Raw genomic sequence first — 17,777 nt, forward strand, 5'->3', positions numbered from 1 at the left:
TCTTGTCTACACACACAGCAAAAGAAATAGCAAGTACGAGGCTTTTGATATGGACATCTGATGGCCATGGTGTGATTCACAGTCTGATGTTGCTTTATTTGAGAAGGAGGGGATGGAGAGAAAGAAAAGTCTATTTCTGTTTGTTTATTTTCTAGTTGCTTGAGCTATTTTTTCTTTGACTCAGCAACTCTGAACAGTACATAGTGTACAACTGTAACTGGCAATCAGGGCTGGGAAGTCAAATGGTGGTGATGATAAAAGTAAATATCCTGCATTCTTGGAGGGATTAGGAGGAGATTGAAGAATTAGTCTTGTTATGGTTTTGTGTGGTGTCAGAGTCACTTTCTGCATCAATGCTATCCTGTATGTAATCTTTAGAGCTGTATTTCTCAAGTGAAGTACTAAAAACAAGCAAGAAATCAGAACAGTTTTATTTTCACATATTTTTTCATTTATGAAACCCATTTGTTTAGATGATGAAAACATTCACTTTGCACAAGAAACCATGCCGCAAAGAAAATGAAGGAGTCTTGTTGTTTTCAGTAATGCTTAAGGCCTGTTTGGAGAGTGTCTTAAGAATGGAGTGGAGAGTAATTTTTGACTGACATGAAATAATTTGATAATTGACATGAAAAAATTTGATTGACATGAAATACCCCATACCTCATGATGCTTTCCTGTCAGTCTGCGTACTACACAGTGAGAGTCGTGCTCATCAGGGCACACCTTGGCTTGGTTGTCTCATTCAAAATGGTTTGAATCCCAGCTTCCAAGGTGAGTGTGTTTTCGCATAAGGAAACACTCAAGCCTGTAATGGATTGCAAGGGATTCTGTCTGGAAGGGGAAGAAGTGCAGCCTGTGGACTGCTTTGTGCAAGAAGAGATGCTCACTAATGCACTTGTCATCTTCATGTTCTGTGCCAAACTGCTTCATTAATGCAAGACATTCACATGTCAGGATATGTTTAATGCAAGACTTTCTGGCTTCTTGGGGGGAAGAACCTCACTTTAGCCAGAATCATTCACTAGAGTTAGTTGGGTTTGAATTTTACACAGAATATCCAGGCAGAAGATTTGGTGTCAGTGGTCACTGGGGAGCAGATTCCAGAGACCTTCTCTTTCCTTCAAGAACTGGGAATTGAAAAATGTTTCTTACTCTGTCTTACAGGCTAAAAGCCCTGCAAAGCACATTCTTCCCCTTTCCAACGTGCTCTTCTGAGAAGTTTCAAACGATGAGGAGGCTTTGCGGAAAGACAGTGGGATTCTTGGGAAGGATGGGCTTCCCACCTATATTCTTGCATGGATAGCAGCTCCCATCTGGTTCCTTTCTAGAGGATGCTGTTACAGATTTTTAATGCTTTATTCCATGCTCTTGCTTCTGATGTTCATCACAGTACTAGAATACCTAAATGTGTCCTCTTGTAGCCTTTAATTATGTGATAAAAGCCATGTCCATTTTAAAGCCTATCATTTTCTGGACAGGGTGACCTGTGGAAAACATTCTCTTGCGAAGAAACAGGACTTCACATTAGCTGTTGCTCACTTTCTCTTCTTCTGTGTTCCTTACCACATTTTTTTTTTCCAGCTCAGGATGGTTCTCTATGATTGCAATTGCACTATGTACATTTGATAATGCAGAAGTGACCTATTTTGTGCACAGTTTAGCTGATTCTGCAGTTGCCTGTAGAGTTTCCTAGCAATGTTCTTCAGCCGCTCCTTGTTTTACAAAAGCCTGATAAGTTAAGCATGGCCAGCACAACATACTGGAGGCAAGAAAAGTTCAAGGTAATGGAGGAGGATGAGCCATACAGGTGTGAATGGGTTGGGCCGAGTGTTTACAAGGCAAGGTGGAGGCCTCTGGAACAGATTGGAAGGACTAGAATAGATGTCATGAAACGTATTAAACTGTTGGAGGTCCTTTGTACAAGCTTGTTAATACTCCAGTGACATGGCCAGATATTGTGCCCCTGTAGGCTCAGCAGTTAATGTATGATACCTCTGGCATCTGAGGTACGTAGTCAACTATAAAAAAAAAATAGATGAGCTGGGACCGATTACCATAAACACTGTCTGCAGTGCTAGCCCTGGTAACAGATTGTTCTGTGCCTCATTAAAAAGGAGATAGCACTGCCAGAGGAGTCAGTGCTTCATTTTGCCGTGTTTTCTACATAATCAGTTAATTTTGCTTAATAGTGCATTGCATCGCAGATGCGCAAAAGGGCAGAGTCGCTTCACTTTCTGCATAAAACCACTCTGGTGCAGCTGAAATTTTCATGGAGTGTGTTAGTGGGCGAGCTGCCCTCAGCCAGTGTCCCTGCCTTAGCCCCGGCCTGGGTTCTCCCAACAGTGCTCTGGCCAAGCTCTGTGCTTGGAGAGATTCAAGGGAAAAGTTCCTCAGACTACAAGTTAGATGTATGTATATAGATGTATATGAGGGTGGTTATTCAATTTCTGCTGTGCTTGTGCTTTTTTTTTTTTTTTTTTTTAAAATCTTGCATAAGGCACTGTGAAGGACTTCCCCGCTTTTCATTGGGAAGTACTTCAGACAGACAGCCTGTCTTTCATCTAAGCATTATTCAGAATATGAAAGCTACCATTACTGATTTCTAACAAGATGAATCCAAATATGTCTATCTTAACGTAGATCTTTACCTTTTACTGCCCTGTGAGTGCAGCTTTTGGGAAGATTATTAACAAGTCAAATACGGTAAGGCAAACTATGTGGAGAAGCTGAGTTTAGACCACTGTTTAGGGACAGATTATTAAAGATTACAACTTGAGGTTTTAGAAGATCAGCATATTACACAGTAATATGGCATATCCAACAATTAGTGCTAATCGTATACTGCTTACATTTGTAGTCAGACTGGATACGTGTAAACAGTTTTCCTCAGATGAAAATTAATATATTCAAAATAAGTAAGTATATTCTGTACTTACATATCCCCGTCTGAGAGTATTACAGGGATCTAAAAATAACTGAGTTTATAAACTCTGTAGTGTGGTGTCAACATCTTGTTTTAAAAAAAAAAAAAAGAATAAACATGCAAAAAGTAATACTAGATGTGCGAAGGGCCCCTCTTTAGAAAAGTAGGTAGACATGTAATTAAGTTCATCTTTCTTCAGAAAAGCAGGCGAGCACCTGCTTAAATCTAAATGTGCTTAAGTTTTGTTTACTTCAAGAAATACTTAAGCACGTTTGAAGTTAATCATCCACACAAAAGATTTTTCCCAGTAAAGACTTGCACACACACAAAAGGAGCAAGGCCTTCAAAACTTAAGTATGATTATAGGTGTAAGTGATGGATTTGATTTTAGAAGAACCTGAAGGAAGTAAGTGCACAAACCTAATTGAAATTCAATGAGGCTGGAGCATCTAATTGTCTTGGGTCCCTCTGAGAGACTCGATCTCTTTTAAATACTAACAACTGAGGGAGGTGCTGGCTCTTACGAACCAATTTCACATTAACACACCGACACCTTGCTGGATGTTTCTCCCCAGATGCTCAGGGTGAGAATGTAACTCTCTGCTTATGGTTTCTCCAGTATTGCCAAACACTGTTGTTGCTTTGAATATTTTTGTGATAAAAAAACCACATGAAAATCTCAGTGTGTTTACAAACTTTAGTATTTATCACCCAGGGAGAATTGCAGAAGATAAAGTGGTGGGAGGAGGAAATCATGATTCCATTGCAGTAGTATGAAGTTATGAGCAGAAGAGCCTTTTGGAAGCTAGCAAGGTCCAGGTGAGATTTTTTTAATTAATATGTACCTGACCTGCCCCCCTCCCTTAGTCCAGGCATCCTACACAGGAAGATTTGGATCTAAACTTTGTGTTTTGCTCTTTCTCCACTTTTGAAAGATGATCCAAAACTTTAAAAAAAATCCTTGAATTTGAGATGCTTGGTCAAACTAATTCCATCTGAAGCAATGGCTGCAGCTTCCCAGGGGATGTTCCCATGCTCACTGAGGTTCACTTCATCTCAGGGCACAGAGAGGAGCACTGCTTCTGACAACCACGACTTCCATGGCAATGACCCTAAGAAGGGCTTTGGTTGTTCTGTGTCCTCCCTCTTCTCCCCATGTCCCCCCACGGTTCGCTGTTTTCTCCCTTTCTACACCAATGTCAATTCTTCTGCTCTTTAGCAGGCCAGTTCAGAGAGCTGATCTGGGCAAAATCTGTCAGGAAGAAGGAGAAGAAAAAAAAAAAAAAAAGCACCCCGTGGGAGCTGGGAGCCCTGTTAGGACCAGTGCCACCCAACATGAGCCTGCACTCACATCGTGATGGTGGGCCTGGGTGTAGGCAGGCAGCTCTCTAGACTAGGGAACTACTAAGGGTGGAAAATGATGCACCAGGAGAAAAGCAAGGGTATTTTTACATTGGGCTGGTGACCCTCTCATGCAACCACCTAAGCAGCTCCAGACAATCCTGGGGGCCTGTTGTGGTTTTGCCCCAGCCGACAGTGAAGCCCCACGCAGCCGCTGGCTCACTCCTCCCTGGTGGGATGGGGGAGAGAATCGGAAGAGTCAAACTGAAAAAACTTGTGGGTTGAGATACAGACAGTTTAATAGATAAAGCAAAAGCCACATGCGCAAGCAAAGCAAGACAAGGAATTCATTCCCCACTTCCCATGGGCAGGCAGGTGTTCAGCCATCCCCAGGAAAGCAGGGCTCCATCACGCCTAATGGTGACTTGGGAAGACAAAGGCCATTGCTCTGAATGTCCCCCCCTTCCTTCTTCTTCCCCCAGCCCCTTATATGCTGAGCATGACGTCATATGGTATGGAATATCCCTGTGGTCAGCTGGGGTCAGCTGTCTCGGCTGTGTCCCCTCCCAACTCCTTGTGCACCCCCAGCCTCCTCACTGGTGGGGTGGGGTGAGAAGCAGCAAAGGCCTTGGCTCTGTGTGAGCACTGCTCAGCAGTAACTAAAATATCCCTGAGTTATCAACACTGTTTTCAGCACTAGTCCAAAACGCAGGCCCATACTAGCCACTCTGAAGAACGTTAACTCTCCCCCAGCCAAAACCAGTGCAGGGCCAGGCCTGGGCAGCAGGAGAAGAGACCTGCTTGAGGCAATGTTGCCTCTGCAAAGCACGTCTTTCGCCCTGCTTGGCAGGTGCATGTTTCACATCCATAGCGGCAGAGATGCGATGCTGCTGCACACAGATGCATTGGGACATGAAGATGAATGCCTTTAAAGAGAAAGGGGAAGGTCTGGGTCACTGGTGTTAGCTATTAGGACAGTAGGACAGGAGTGTTGTCAGTGCACCGTGCTGGGCAAAGCCAGCCCTGACGTTTGAGCCGTGTGGCCCATGGCATCCCTGGCCATGGGCAGGTAGTGGTGCATGCTGCTTCCAAATTGCAGGTTGCTCAGATCATGGGGTCTTGTGTAACAGGGCCTACAGGATCTCTGGGATGCCTTTTTTTTTTTTTTTAAATTAAAAATGACTGGCAGCAATATGCCCTTCTAAAGTTGGCATACTTCTCCATTCGCTCTTCCACTTGCACGTAGACACATACAGCCAAACTCGCGCAGCAGCCTGTCACATGCAATTTGTATTCTTTGTTTGAGAAGCAGCCTATAGACAAACCCCGTTTGCTTCTCCCTTTTGTTGCATTAAGCTATTACTGAGGGGATTTTGGAGGCGCGGATGGGTTAGGCGCCTGATTTCTGCTGACTTGAGTAGGAATCAAGGCACCTACTACTGCCTCTGGTGACTGAAAATCTCCCTACAGGTTTTGGCTCACTGAAAGCTGCTTCATTTTGTTTGGAAAAGGATGAATAAGTCTTTAAATAAGGAGTGCGTGTTCTTTGGGGGTGAAAGCCTTGTTAAATAAAGTGAAGCCTTAAATGCTGGGGCTAGTAGTGGCTTCATTACGTGATTTTTTTTAGTCTCATATTTCTACTGCAGGGAGTGAGGCAGATGGCCAGAACTTTCTGCTGCCCTGCTTTGTTCCTTCTTTTGTTAAATTTGGTGATGGTGGACCATGTCTCCATGTGACTGCTACACCAGGCTGGCTTCTAGCACAGGTGTGTGTGTGATGGTTGTTTCTTTGGATCTCTTTGTGAGCCTCACACCTTTTCCCAGGTTGTCTCCTGCAACGCCAAAGTGCAATTTCTCAGTGACTTTTTTGTTTTGATTAACGGAGTTAACCCTGGTTATTATATTTATTGGGGGCGGGCGGCGCACGGACTGTTAGATGCATGAGGAGTTTGCAAATGCTGGAGAAATACAATCACACAGGTAATAGCAGGTTTTGCATAGTTAGTAGGTTTCAGAAGCTCACACCAAAGCCTGTTTTTAAACAAGAAACCACTTTGAAGGAAACTGAAAACATCTCACATAGCGCAGTCTGCACTTTCTATCTCAAATCTTTTCCTGTCTCTTTATAGTATCCAGTCCTTGATATAGCATAAGCACCATAAAAACTTAATGCTGTTATGTTTAAATCAGAGCAAGTTAAAACATTTAATAATTTATAATTGCACATGCAGTATAATTGCGTTTCTGTTTTACTGTTTGTGGCTGGGTTTAACACCCAGGCATTTACAAGAGTCCTCTGCATCATGGGGCATGTTCTGCTCCAGCTCCGCTTTCCAAGCTCCCACCGATGTTCAACAGACATCCTCTTGTAGCTGCAGGAGAGACCAGGATTGTACCTTTTTTTTAAAAATATATCTGCTTATTTTCCGAGGTGCAAGTTTGGATTTCCCAGCGTTGACACGGAGGTTAATGGTCAGGATCCCAATCAGCACTGCACGGCCATTTCTGCACCCGCTGCCCAGGGTGGTGGGGTGGGAACACTAGGTTCTGCCTGCTTTGCTCCTGCAGGACACCTGCAAAGTTCCTCTGCTTGTAAGCTTGTTTGCACTCACTTCTTAAACAATGTATGCTACGTGCATTGTTTGTTTTTCACGTTTTTAGTCAAGCAGAAAGGCAACTTTTTGCACTTTATGCCAAAAGTGACAGAAGTATTTTCACCATGTTCATAGTTGGACTCAGTAATGAGCTTAACCATTTAGTACCTGTTGTAAAGTAAGCTCAGTGGGAGGGTTTAAAAGTCATTGTGTTCAGGCGTGTACTGAAATATATTTACTTCAGCTTTACTGGGAGGTGCACAGATACTATGGGCTGTAAGAAATACAAGGGAACTTGCAGTGAAATCTTAGGCAATCATTAGCATGGATGATTTGGATATGTAGATTATTATACAGCAAATAATACATGTTCTGGTTTTTGAACCAAAGCTATAATTCAGCTAAGAGGCTTGATATAGTACAAATGAAGGTAGGATCAAAACTGGTGCTCTTTTCCTTTATTCCTACAACTTTTCTAACCTTTTTTTCCAGTTCTTTTTTGGGCTTTAACAACACCAGGAGAAAAATATAAAAGGCTGGTGGGCATAACCTCTGATTTTCATGTCATTCTACCTATTCATATACTTTTTTTTACAAACTCTGTATGTCTTCAGTGGAAAGGAGCTAGCAGCAATACTGAGAGTCCCAGGAAAGGTGCTTCCATTTTTCACTTGAGAGGGCAATGTCATACTACAGAGTGTATTGCAGGCTTGGAATATCCCTTATTACAATCCTGAGTATTAAGATTAATGTCATGACATGTGAGTTATTATTTTGCAGTGCCAGTCACTGCAAGCATCCTCTTGCACTAAATGTATGGAGCAGTGTATTGGGTTGGGACAATAGATCATCTGGCGGGGGGGGGGGGCGGGAAATGCAGACTGCAGTGTTTCCTGTAACATACTGTTTATTTTCACCGCTTACCCAGGCTGACTTTTTCTAGCGAAAGCCCAGCACCTACACCTGAGGACTCCATGCCAAACTTAGTAGGTTTGACAGAAGCAGTACAGCAACATTGATTATTTTTCTTTGGTGGAGATTTCTTTCTGTAGGAAAGGGCAGTGTGAAGGCTTTTCACCAGGATCGTTAATGACAGGGCACAATAGCCTCGCTGCTGCCTCATTAGCACGGTATTAAGAACGTGTTTCATGGAGTCTCCATCAATAGCATTGCCAGCTTTTAATATGTAGCAGGAGGAGCAAGGTCTCCATTAAGACCTTGACTCACGGGGTGGTGGGGTGAAGCTCACACCTTCTCTGTGCTGGGCAGCCGTGAGTGGAGGCTCACCCTGGAGGGAAGACAGGCGGCATTGGTCCTGCCAGCCCTGCCCCGAGGGCTGTGTCAGGGATGGACGGCTTCGTCTTGTGGATAAGGCAGGAGACATAGCCTGATCCTGTGGGTGGGGATTATAGCCAGAGGCTGCCGAAGGAGCATACTGAATGAGTTTATATCCCGGCTGTGCACCTTGCTGGCCAGAGGCACCCTTTTGGGTGGTGAGCCTCCCATCCCAACAGTCCCAGGCTATGCTTGCAGGGTGCTGTCTGCCCCCCTCCAGGCAGGCTTTCCCTCCCCTCTGCACACAGCTGATGCTACTGGGATTGGGGTCTTTCCCCAGCCCGATCCCTTATGCAAGTCTCGGCGTGGCTTTTTCCCTGCATCCTATGAGAGGGGCAAGATTCAGCATCCCACTCCTCCTGCTGCAGCAGCCCAGGGGAGCGAGCCCTTTGGGGGGCCAGGTACCACCAGGGTTGCAGGTACAGAGCCTTGAGCCCCGGCTGCTTGGGCAGCCCCCTGGCACGGCTAGAGCACGGTTGGGTCCGTGTGTTGTGGCTTGCACGCCTGCTTGCGTCCCCTTGGGTCTGGGCACTAATCCTGGCTTGAAATTTTAAATATTGACACAGTTAATTCCTGACTGCTTCAGCCTGCAGAAACTGGTCTCTGATAAGGCTGTGTTTAATAAGGATATTCGTTGTAAAGAGCTTTGTTGGCTAGACAGAGCTTTACCTTGCTGACCTCTGCTCTAGTGGGCAAGGAAGAGAAGGCCCCCTCCCAGCAGTGCTCCCTTCTTTCAGCCTGGCAGCACAGTGGAGTAGGAGGCACAGGGGGGTGATACCTCTTTTTTCCCCCCAAAAATAGCCACAAAATGCCTTTACACAGTCAGCTGCAAGCAGCATGAGGAGCCAGGGTAAATATACTGCTGCAGTAAGCCTAAACTCTTAAACAAATGCCAAAAATAAAAGCAGCCTACCTTACTTTTTCCACCTTACATAGCAGTTTCCAACCACATCAAGTGAAAAGTCTAGGTGGGTGTATAGTGTTTATCATCACTGAGTAATACACATTACATTAGCTGGGACATTTGTTTAGTTCCTGACTACTGGTTTTAAAATGGTTTTAGTGAGGGCAGGAAAAATTACTTAAGTTTGTATTATCACCTAAGAGATAGGAGAGTGTTCCTGATTTGGGGAGGAAAGCTGGGAAAATAATACTTTTTTTTTTTTGCTTTGTTTCTTCCACTACAACTGCAAGCAGATTGAAAGGCAGACAATGGAAATGTAGAATCCAGCAATACAGGATTGCTTCTGTAAGAGATGGTGTCGTTGTGGTTTCTGTCGCCACATTTGTTTGCAGCAATTGTGTCCTTCAGTATTTGATAATTGTTTATACAGGTGGCATCAAAATTTTCTATCCAAAGCCATGCAAAAATTGAAAACAGATCCACATCTGAAACTGTACTTTTTTTCCCCCTGTAATATCTCTTGTATGAAATATTGCAAGCCTCTTTCCACGGAGGCTTGGCCCTGGCTAAATTGCACCCAAAGGTGAGCACTAACCAGTCCACGGAGGGTGGCTCGCTGCAGTGTGGGAAGCAGGTGATTCTGCAGCATCTCTGACCTGGGGGTGATACTGGGGGTGTAGAGATCACCAGGGGAGCAGCAGACACGGTGCTGCTGTTGTAGCGATGCTTTGCAAGTGAAGAGGGCAGGTATTGTCAGTAAGGTCAGCATTGAAAGTGCTGTTTTGGCTCTCTGCGTTCTGTGAACAGTGGTGGTGCAATGCCAGGGCTGAGCGGGCTGCAGGGCGATGTCACCGGTACGTGGGAAGGGATGGATTGAGGAGGTCTGTAGAAGCAGAGTGAGAGGCAAAGATCGAGTCTACCAGTGTTTTACAGGCTCTGAAAGTCAGAAACATACCAAATATAGAGCCAGAGGATACGTAATAGCTAGCTTAAGGGGAATGCTGGTGCATCTGGAAGTGCTGGACAAAGAAAACCTTGTTACCTTGCAGGGCTTTAGCCTTTGATGCATTCATTTCAGTCACAGGATGTTCAAGTTTAGCCAGGAGTTGGCAGACAGATGGACCGCGAGGCAGTTCACAGAGTGACTCAGTCTAGGCAAGCGTGAAGAGTCATCCACATAAAGGTAACCTATTACAGTATTTTCACAGAAACTTCTTCCCCCCCCGCCCCGGGTTTTCGTGTTTTTGTGGTAATGCTTGTGTTTTCATTCATGGTAGTTTTCCAGTTGATACGTTGCTTCCCTGCCTGCTCTGCCACACAGTCATGCAGAACCAAGATACAGGGCTTTTGTTGGCATGACCCATCGCCTGGCCATTGTTGGTGGCTAGGCGGTCTTGCCTTTTTGAGGAGCTGTCAGACAGAAGTACAGTCAGCGTAAAAATTGTGGCAGTGTCCCTGTATTTCCTCGCCACCTCCCCGCTGTCCTTCACCGGCCACAGTGGTTATGCTTCCTTGCGTTAGCCTCACGGAGGACTGAGAAGCAGCTGTGAGGTGTGATTCAAGGCACTCGTCAGGCTGCTCATTGCTTGGTGTGACCGTTTCTGCAGTCAGGCAAACTCTTTAGGAACAACTGTTTCACGTGGCCTTTCTTTCAAGAAAGCCGTGGCTGTGTCACGTGGTGGTGGTGGTGGTGGTGTTTTCCTAAATGAAGAGGGTAGGAGAAGCACTGTATTTATTTATGCTGCATTTTCTCAGAGGGAGCTGAATAGGAAAGTTTCTGCTCTGAATGAGGGTAGAGAGATTTCTCCTTTGGATTGAGGTTTATCAGTTTGTTATCTTGTTGTTTGATGTCTGTTAAATTGCTGTGGAGGCACCAGAGTGAGGAGCTAGTGATCTTTTCAGAAGTAAAATGAAAAAAAAAGGATTCAATAGTTTCCTCTCTGAGGCTAAAATTACAGATATCAAGTGCTTCATCTGTTTTATTGGTAGAGAAACCTTTATGGTTTGTTACAAGTCATTTACTTGAGAAGGGCAAGAAGAAAGTCTGTAGCCCCTGTTGGTTCAGATGAATTACCGCGTGTGTTGCTAGTACTAATTCCTCTTCCCGTACCTCACTGCCTGCGTCCTCCTCATTTGGGGCATGAGTGTTGTGCCTCCAGTCACTTTAATAGAAACATCATGGTCTTGAGACAAATTTCCCCTTTTTCATATGCTATTATTATCATTTGGTTTATTTCTCTGGGCATGCAAAGATGAGAACAGCTTGCACAGAGCTTGTAATCTTAGCGATGAAAAGGAGAAGCTAAAGGAAAAAATAACTTCAGGGAGAGAGAAGAGGAGAAAATCATCATGGTTTTAACTTCAGGTGCCTCTGTGCCGCACATGAGTAGCGAGGCAGTTTGATCTTGGGTGCTCTGAAACAAGCCCCAGGTCTCAGGATGCTTCAGGAGCCTCAACTCCCAGCTTGGACATCCAAGATGCCTAAAGGTGGGCAGCGCAGCTCGTCCTGCTCTTCCTCACCCTCTGTCCCCAGCGTGGTGCACATACACCCCAGTGTATGCCCCCCTACTGGGATGTTTACTGTAGGGCAGTGTGGGGTTGGTTTAATATCAAAGTAGTTTTAAAAACAACCATGCAGGCAAGACAGTGGCTGCTGGTAAAATTACTCTGGGAAGATGCCTCAGGGGGGATTAAGATACAATGCCGAAGCTATTAACTGGGAAGATCCTACCTCCTCAGCTCCAGTTTGTTTTGCCAGTGTTAAGAAGGAACAGATCAAAGGAACTATAAACAGTTAAAAAACCCTCTCCAGACAGAAAGGAGGCCAGTTGTTTGGGAGCTGCTCGCTGGGAGCAGACACCTGCCTGTGAGTTTGCAGGAATCGCGGCTTCTCAGCAGCTCCCGAAATGTGGTGGCACAGGACTGAGCTAGGAGAGACATATGTCCTCTTTTGTATCAGTTTTAGAAAACATTATGCTGCTACCTTCTGTTAGTAGTAAACCGTATTCTAATTTGAGAAAGCTGTTTCATGGGATGGCTGGTGCCAGCGACCGATGGGCCCCGGGGTCCCCAAGTGCCACCCTGCAGAGCTGTAGTCCCCAAGCCCCGGTGGGTGCTTTTGGAGAGGGAGAAGGGGTGCAACCGTGCCGGGGAGCGTGTCTGTCGCTTCGAGCCACTCTGTTGTGCACTGCCCCTGCACACCCCAGGGGAAGCAGTAAATCCTTGCTGGCCCTTGAGGAGCAGGGTGTGATGGGACTTGGGCAGGTAAGGTCAGGCACCTCCCAGCCCTCCAGCAGCAGTGCCGCATCCTTTGTAGGAGGCAGTTATGGCCACGGGTACCAGCACAGCCTTCAGCTCAAGGCGTGGAGCTCCAGGAAGCTTGAGCTTTTTGAGCAGTCTCCTTTCCAGTCTGTCTTGCCTTCTCCGAGGGTTTTAAAAATCTACTTTTCCAATAAACAAGAGTCTCAGTCTGTCCCCCTGTGCTTCCTCACCTGTCCCTCTCCAGAAAAAGGAGTTGCTTGGCCTTGCTGGCAGAGAGCCTCTTGTAAATCTCGGCAGGCCAGATGGTTTGTAATTTATTGCCCATCTACCCCACCAAGTATTTTCAAATTACTCATGTTACTTGCTGGCCTGTCTCTTACCGTCCATTTTCCCCTTGTTTCCCTTCTAGCAAAGTATTTATCCGAGGCCTTTCACACACATAAAAATCTTCAATTTAGATGCATCACTTTCAAAGAAGTCCATCTTCTCTGCTTTGGATAAGGTTTGTCCCTCTTGACTTTGACTTCTCTGTAACAGGAACCTGTGTTGCGGAGGAATCTGTGGCTATTGACTTGCCTCTTGCATCTGCTAGAGGCGTTACTTGAAGCAACAGCCTCTGAATTTAGGAGGCTTAAACCATGTCCTTTCCTGGATCTCTCCTGCCACTTGTCATTTCTTGTATGTGAAGTTGTTTATTTGGCTAGATGATGGCAGCCTTGGCTTTTGCTATCTCTGCAGACACATATGGTCCTGCTGATAGAGAGTCCTGTGTGTCTGCCTCAGATTTGCGGGTGACAGTGTCATGTGCAGAAAAAAATGGGTGGAGTTGGCTGTGCTGTATGGCGTGCAAGGCTCTGCAAAATCCCTATCTGTGGGAATTGCTAGTCAGCTCTTATCGGTCACGTCCCGACGCAGTGAGTTGTAGAAATCAAATTAGCAGACAAGTCAATTGCTTACGTCAGTCAGAAGTTTTGCACTGGGGATGATGTGATAGTCCAGGGCCCTTCACTGAGTAGCATTCCCGGGTTTGATTACGAGGGCTGTAGCAAAATGAAAACCTGACACTGCAGTTTTGTTTCTGTCTTGCTCCACCCCCCACTCCCCCTTTCTTACTCAAAACATTTTTTTCTTGCTGTCATTTGGGGCAAGCAGAGCAGAGAATCTGTCCTTGCTATAAAAGCAGAGAAAGCTTTGCCTTGTTACTTTATAGAACAAGTTGTTGTGACATACCCCACAGTTCCTCACACCACTCAGTAGTTCATTAGTCTGTCATTGTGTACAAGTATATTAAATGATAAGCTAAAAAACACAAGACAGTACAACGGTCCATTAAAATTCATAAAGGATATCAAATATTCAAAGTAAGGGATGTAAAAAGAAGCCGTTTGCTGTAAATACTAATACCTGTAGTTGCATAAACATAATGAAGAAGTGCCGTGCACTGTCAAGCAGTGGACTGCTGCTGACAAACCCATGGCTGCCTGAGAATCCCTGCAGTCATTTATCTCCAGAGAGCTGCTACCGCTTCAGCAAAAGATCTCCTTCAAAACCGCCAGTCTGTCATGTGAACCTCTTCTCCTAAACAAACACCATGGCTAACTTGAAATCAGAGGCAAGATCAATTACTTGCAAGCTCGCAGTGGCATGGGGTAACAAGAATGATGTCAGTCATTTCTAGTGTCTGGGGCAAAAGCATTGGACCTCTTGCTAAACATTTTGGAGGGCTTTTTTTTTTCCTCCCCTGTACTGCTTTCCCTGGAATATTTACATCATATGTCATGATATCCTCTAGTAATTCTTAACTTTTTTCATAATTGCAAATGCCTATATTAGCAAAGTGGAATTGAGCTTCCCAAGTACAGGCAGCAGGCAGACTTCAAGATTTTAAGGGCAGACCTTCTGAATGAAAGCTTCAGAGCTCCCATCAGTTCTTCCAACAGCACATCCTAAATCCAGTTTCAGCTGCATGCCACCTTTTGGAAGAATATCTAGCCTTAAATGCAAAAACTTCAGGCAATGGAGACTTTACCCTGCCTTTAAGTGTGTTTTTCAGAAGGTTAATTACCTGCACTGCTAATATGTACATGTTATTTCTGCTGTGGTTTCGGTTTCCAAATACTTGGGCCTTGTTAAGACTTTGTCTGGTAGAAATACGGTCCCCAGCCTCCTTTACCCAAATCTGTAATAAATTAGTTTTCGAGGCTTTTGTCTGTAGCGATTCTAAAAATAATTTCTTATTGGAACCCAATTGAATCCAAGGGAAGCGAGGTGATAATCAAATGATGTCACCCTCACGTCTTGCGCTGCATCTCACCGCCTGCCAATACTAGCAACTGTTGCTATGTACCCAGGGGAAGGTGATGCTCCCAGCCTTTTCTTGGTGCTGAAAAGCACTCCTTTCCAGTGCTTGTCAGGCCTCTGGGAGCTGCTGACGTCTGTCCCAGGCTTTTCATTTTAGCCTTACTTGTTGGGATGGCCATGGAGGAACATGGATCATGTCCTGTTGGATTCTTTGAATTTTTCCTGTTCTTGAAGAAGACTGTTTCCCAAAATCACTGCTGGTCTGGAGGACCGATGTGATCTAACCTGCGAAGTGTCTCTATCGTAGCGTTTGGGAGAGAGCGCTGGGCTCTGGGGTGGAGAGCTCGCTGCAGTGTGTGTGGCGATGTCCGAAAATTAGGACAACAGCATGACATCATGACATTTCCCAGCCAGTTTATTTCCTTTTCTCAGTAGTACCCCTGCAAACTTGGCTGATGGTGGGACTCTCCACCCAGCTTTTCTCTGGGTACTTCCAAAAAAATAAAAATAAAACCCCACCAAAACAACAGGGTTCGTTGTCATTTGACACGTGGGGCTCCAGAAGTTCTTCTATGTTGAACCCAGTCCCGTTGTCAGCAGCAACAGGTAGGTGGTTGCTTTTCTCTCCAGTAAGAGTCAGCATGAACAGGGGGGTGTAGTACCTGGCAAATGGCGTTCAGCACATTGCAGGGACCAGTCATCAACAAGACTAGAGTTGTGGATTATTTTTTTCCCATGCTCTCCTAGCAAAACATGCTGTTGGGGTGTCCTGGATCTGCTGTTGATAAGACTTTTTATTGACGGTGCGTGCTCATGAAAGGGTAGACGCCCCTCCTGACGAGCATGTGATGACTATTAATACTTACAAGAGTTCGGCTCTGGCGCCGTTACGACCTTTCTGACAGCGCTGCTCCTCTGCAAGGCAGAGCCCCCCCCGGTTTGTGGAGACCTCTCCAACACGCCCCGCATCAGGCTGACCTCTCTCGGTCCGTGCCTGGGACTGAGCAGACAGGCCTGGCGTTATTCCCCCTGCATTGGCTGGGTTGTTTGCCTGGATTCACTGAATGTTGTGCCCTCCTCTGGTTTTGCCAGCTGGCCCCTTCCCTGGCTGGAGGGGAGCTGCAGGTGCGGGTCTCTCCCCTGTCTGCCTGTGTCCCCGAATGACTTCCACCCACCCGGGACTCAGGGTGGAAACCTGGGAGTGAAACAAGTCAAACGTTCATAAAGCCCCAGTTAGCGCCAGCACGTCTTGGCAGCCGCTCCCTGCCCTGTCTGCATTTAAAAGGGTTGGCTTACAGTTTTTGTCTTCATTTTGCTACAGTTCTTATCTAAATGTGCAAGCTCCGACTTCGTGTTTTTGGGCAGCGTAAGGGTGCTGGATTGCAGCACGTGATCCTGATTTTGTACAGGACGTCATTTTTTTATTTTAAATGTGTACGGTTGCAAACAGCATTGTACCCATTTCCAGCAATGCCCTAACTCTGGGGGGGGAGTGGGGGACGGAGAAGGGACATGGCAGAAGAAAGCGCTCTGTGTTCGCTGGCCGGTGTACCAGAGCGATGGGATGGGGCTGAAGCACCAAGGCGTTTTACAGTGTTGTAATTCCCAGAGACTCTTTTCCAAGCGTGTACATAGTCTCAATATATAGCAGCAATGTGGTGTTAAATGACATCTAAGTGCCCATAAATGGTCAAGTAAAGTTATTTAAAGTTAGTATTTTGCCTTTTACCAAGCAAAAAAACCAAAGTTATCTAGGTGGAAAAAAGGAGAGGAGGAAAAAAACGGCAGAGTACCAAACTGTGACTCGTTCAAAGTAGCTTGTGAAGGTATCTTGAGGTCGTCTTTCCTGAAAGCCTTTGAAATTCAAAGACTATGGCCTCTTGCCTCTTGGCGCACAGACCAATTCCTTCTCCTCTTCCTGGCAGATTCTGCCTAACAGTTGCCCTTTTTTTTCCTCTTTCAAATACCCCTGAATCACAGAGCTTGCTCGTTCTGCTTTTCTTCATTCGGATCTAAAGCCTTAAGGACTGTGTCGAAGTAGCAAAGAGGACAGCATGTACTGGATGCTAGAGCCAAGGGAGAGGGGGTGGGCAGAGGGAAGAGATGACCCTGTCTTCAGGCTTCAGTCCTAATCCTGCAAAATTTTTCTCCCACAAAGAGTCCCACAGAGGTCAGCCAGACTTCTTGCACGAACGGCGATTACTTGCTATTCAGCATCATGCTTAGATTATGCTTAAAGTTATCATAATAACATGGCCAGAGTTTGTGATAAGGCATGGATAGGGTGCTTTAAGCCAACTGAATGAAGAGGCTGCTGAAGATGTGTGTGGGATTAATTAAATAGAAATTTTGCTTGTTTGGCAAGCAGGGCTGAGTTAGGCCAAACTCTGGAACTCAGAGGAAGTGGCTCCCTAAAATGCGCATATAAATACAGTGCCACGCGTGTCCAACATGCACTCCCTGGCGTTGGCCCCAAGGAGGAAGGTTAGTCCAAGCACGCGTGATCTTTCCAGGAAGTATCTGCCCAGGTGGCCCAGTTCCCTGCATGCCGGTATCTTGTGTGCTTCCATGTATGGCACTGAGATCAAATGAGGAGGCGGGGTTTCAAACCACCCCGTACTCCTGTTGCATTTGCGATTACGTTGTTGGCTCTTGCAGCTGGAACCATTTGTTGGGGCCCGGAGCTGCAGAGCACCTTGACCAGTGCAGCACCGAGCCAGGGCCGTTGCTCACGAGCGTGGTGCTGGAGCAGCAGGAGAGAGATGAAAATGAGCAAAAATTTCACCCTGTTGTGCCATAATGCCTTATGAGTACATTTAGGGTCTCCTAATACAGAAGGCCTGTCAGGTAGCTGCAGTTACCTTCCTGGAAAATCAGCTTCAATACTGACTGTTCTGCTGGACAGATGTTTTCTGGCATATGCAGATATTGAGCTACTTCACTAAAATGTAACTTACTAAACTGCAACGTACGAACGACATGGAGTCCAAAGTGCCCAGCACCTCTGCAGCATTGGAAAAAAGGAAGCTCTTCTATGCCTATAGCTTTAAGATTTCTCACCTGACTTTAATTGCTTTTGACACACTCATTTAAGGCCAGTGGGGCAGGGGGGGACG

The 17,777-nt window shown here is 45.7% G+C and overlaps 1 protein-coding gene and 1 long non-coding RNA gene across 5 annotated transcripts in view; one reads left to right on the plus strand and one right to left on the minus strand.

The window, feature by feature from the left end:
- Nucleotides 1-17,777, plus strand: part of FOXO3 (forkhead box O3) — a 93,195-nt gene that overhangs the window by 47,176 nt on the left and 28,242 nt on the right. The gene's annotated exons all lie outside the window — the stretch shown is intronic.
- On the minus strand, nt 2,460-15,064 carry LOC142600970 (uncharacterized). Its single transcript, XR_012834487.1, has 2 exons — nt 10,142-15,064; nt 2,460-10,035 (listed from the first exon to the last, which is right to left on the minus strand). It is a non-coding gene; the product is annotated as an uncharacterized LOC142600970 (long non-coding RNA).

The sequence above is a fragment of the Balearica regulorum genome, chromosome 3, assembly GCF_011004875.1.
Source record: "Balearica regulorum gibbericeps isolate bBalReg1 chromosome 3, bBalReg1.pri, whole genome shotgun sequence".
Taxonomy (NCBI): Eukaryota; Metazoa; Chordata; class Aves; order Gruiformes; family Gruidae; genus Balearica; species Balearica regulorum.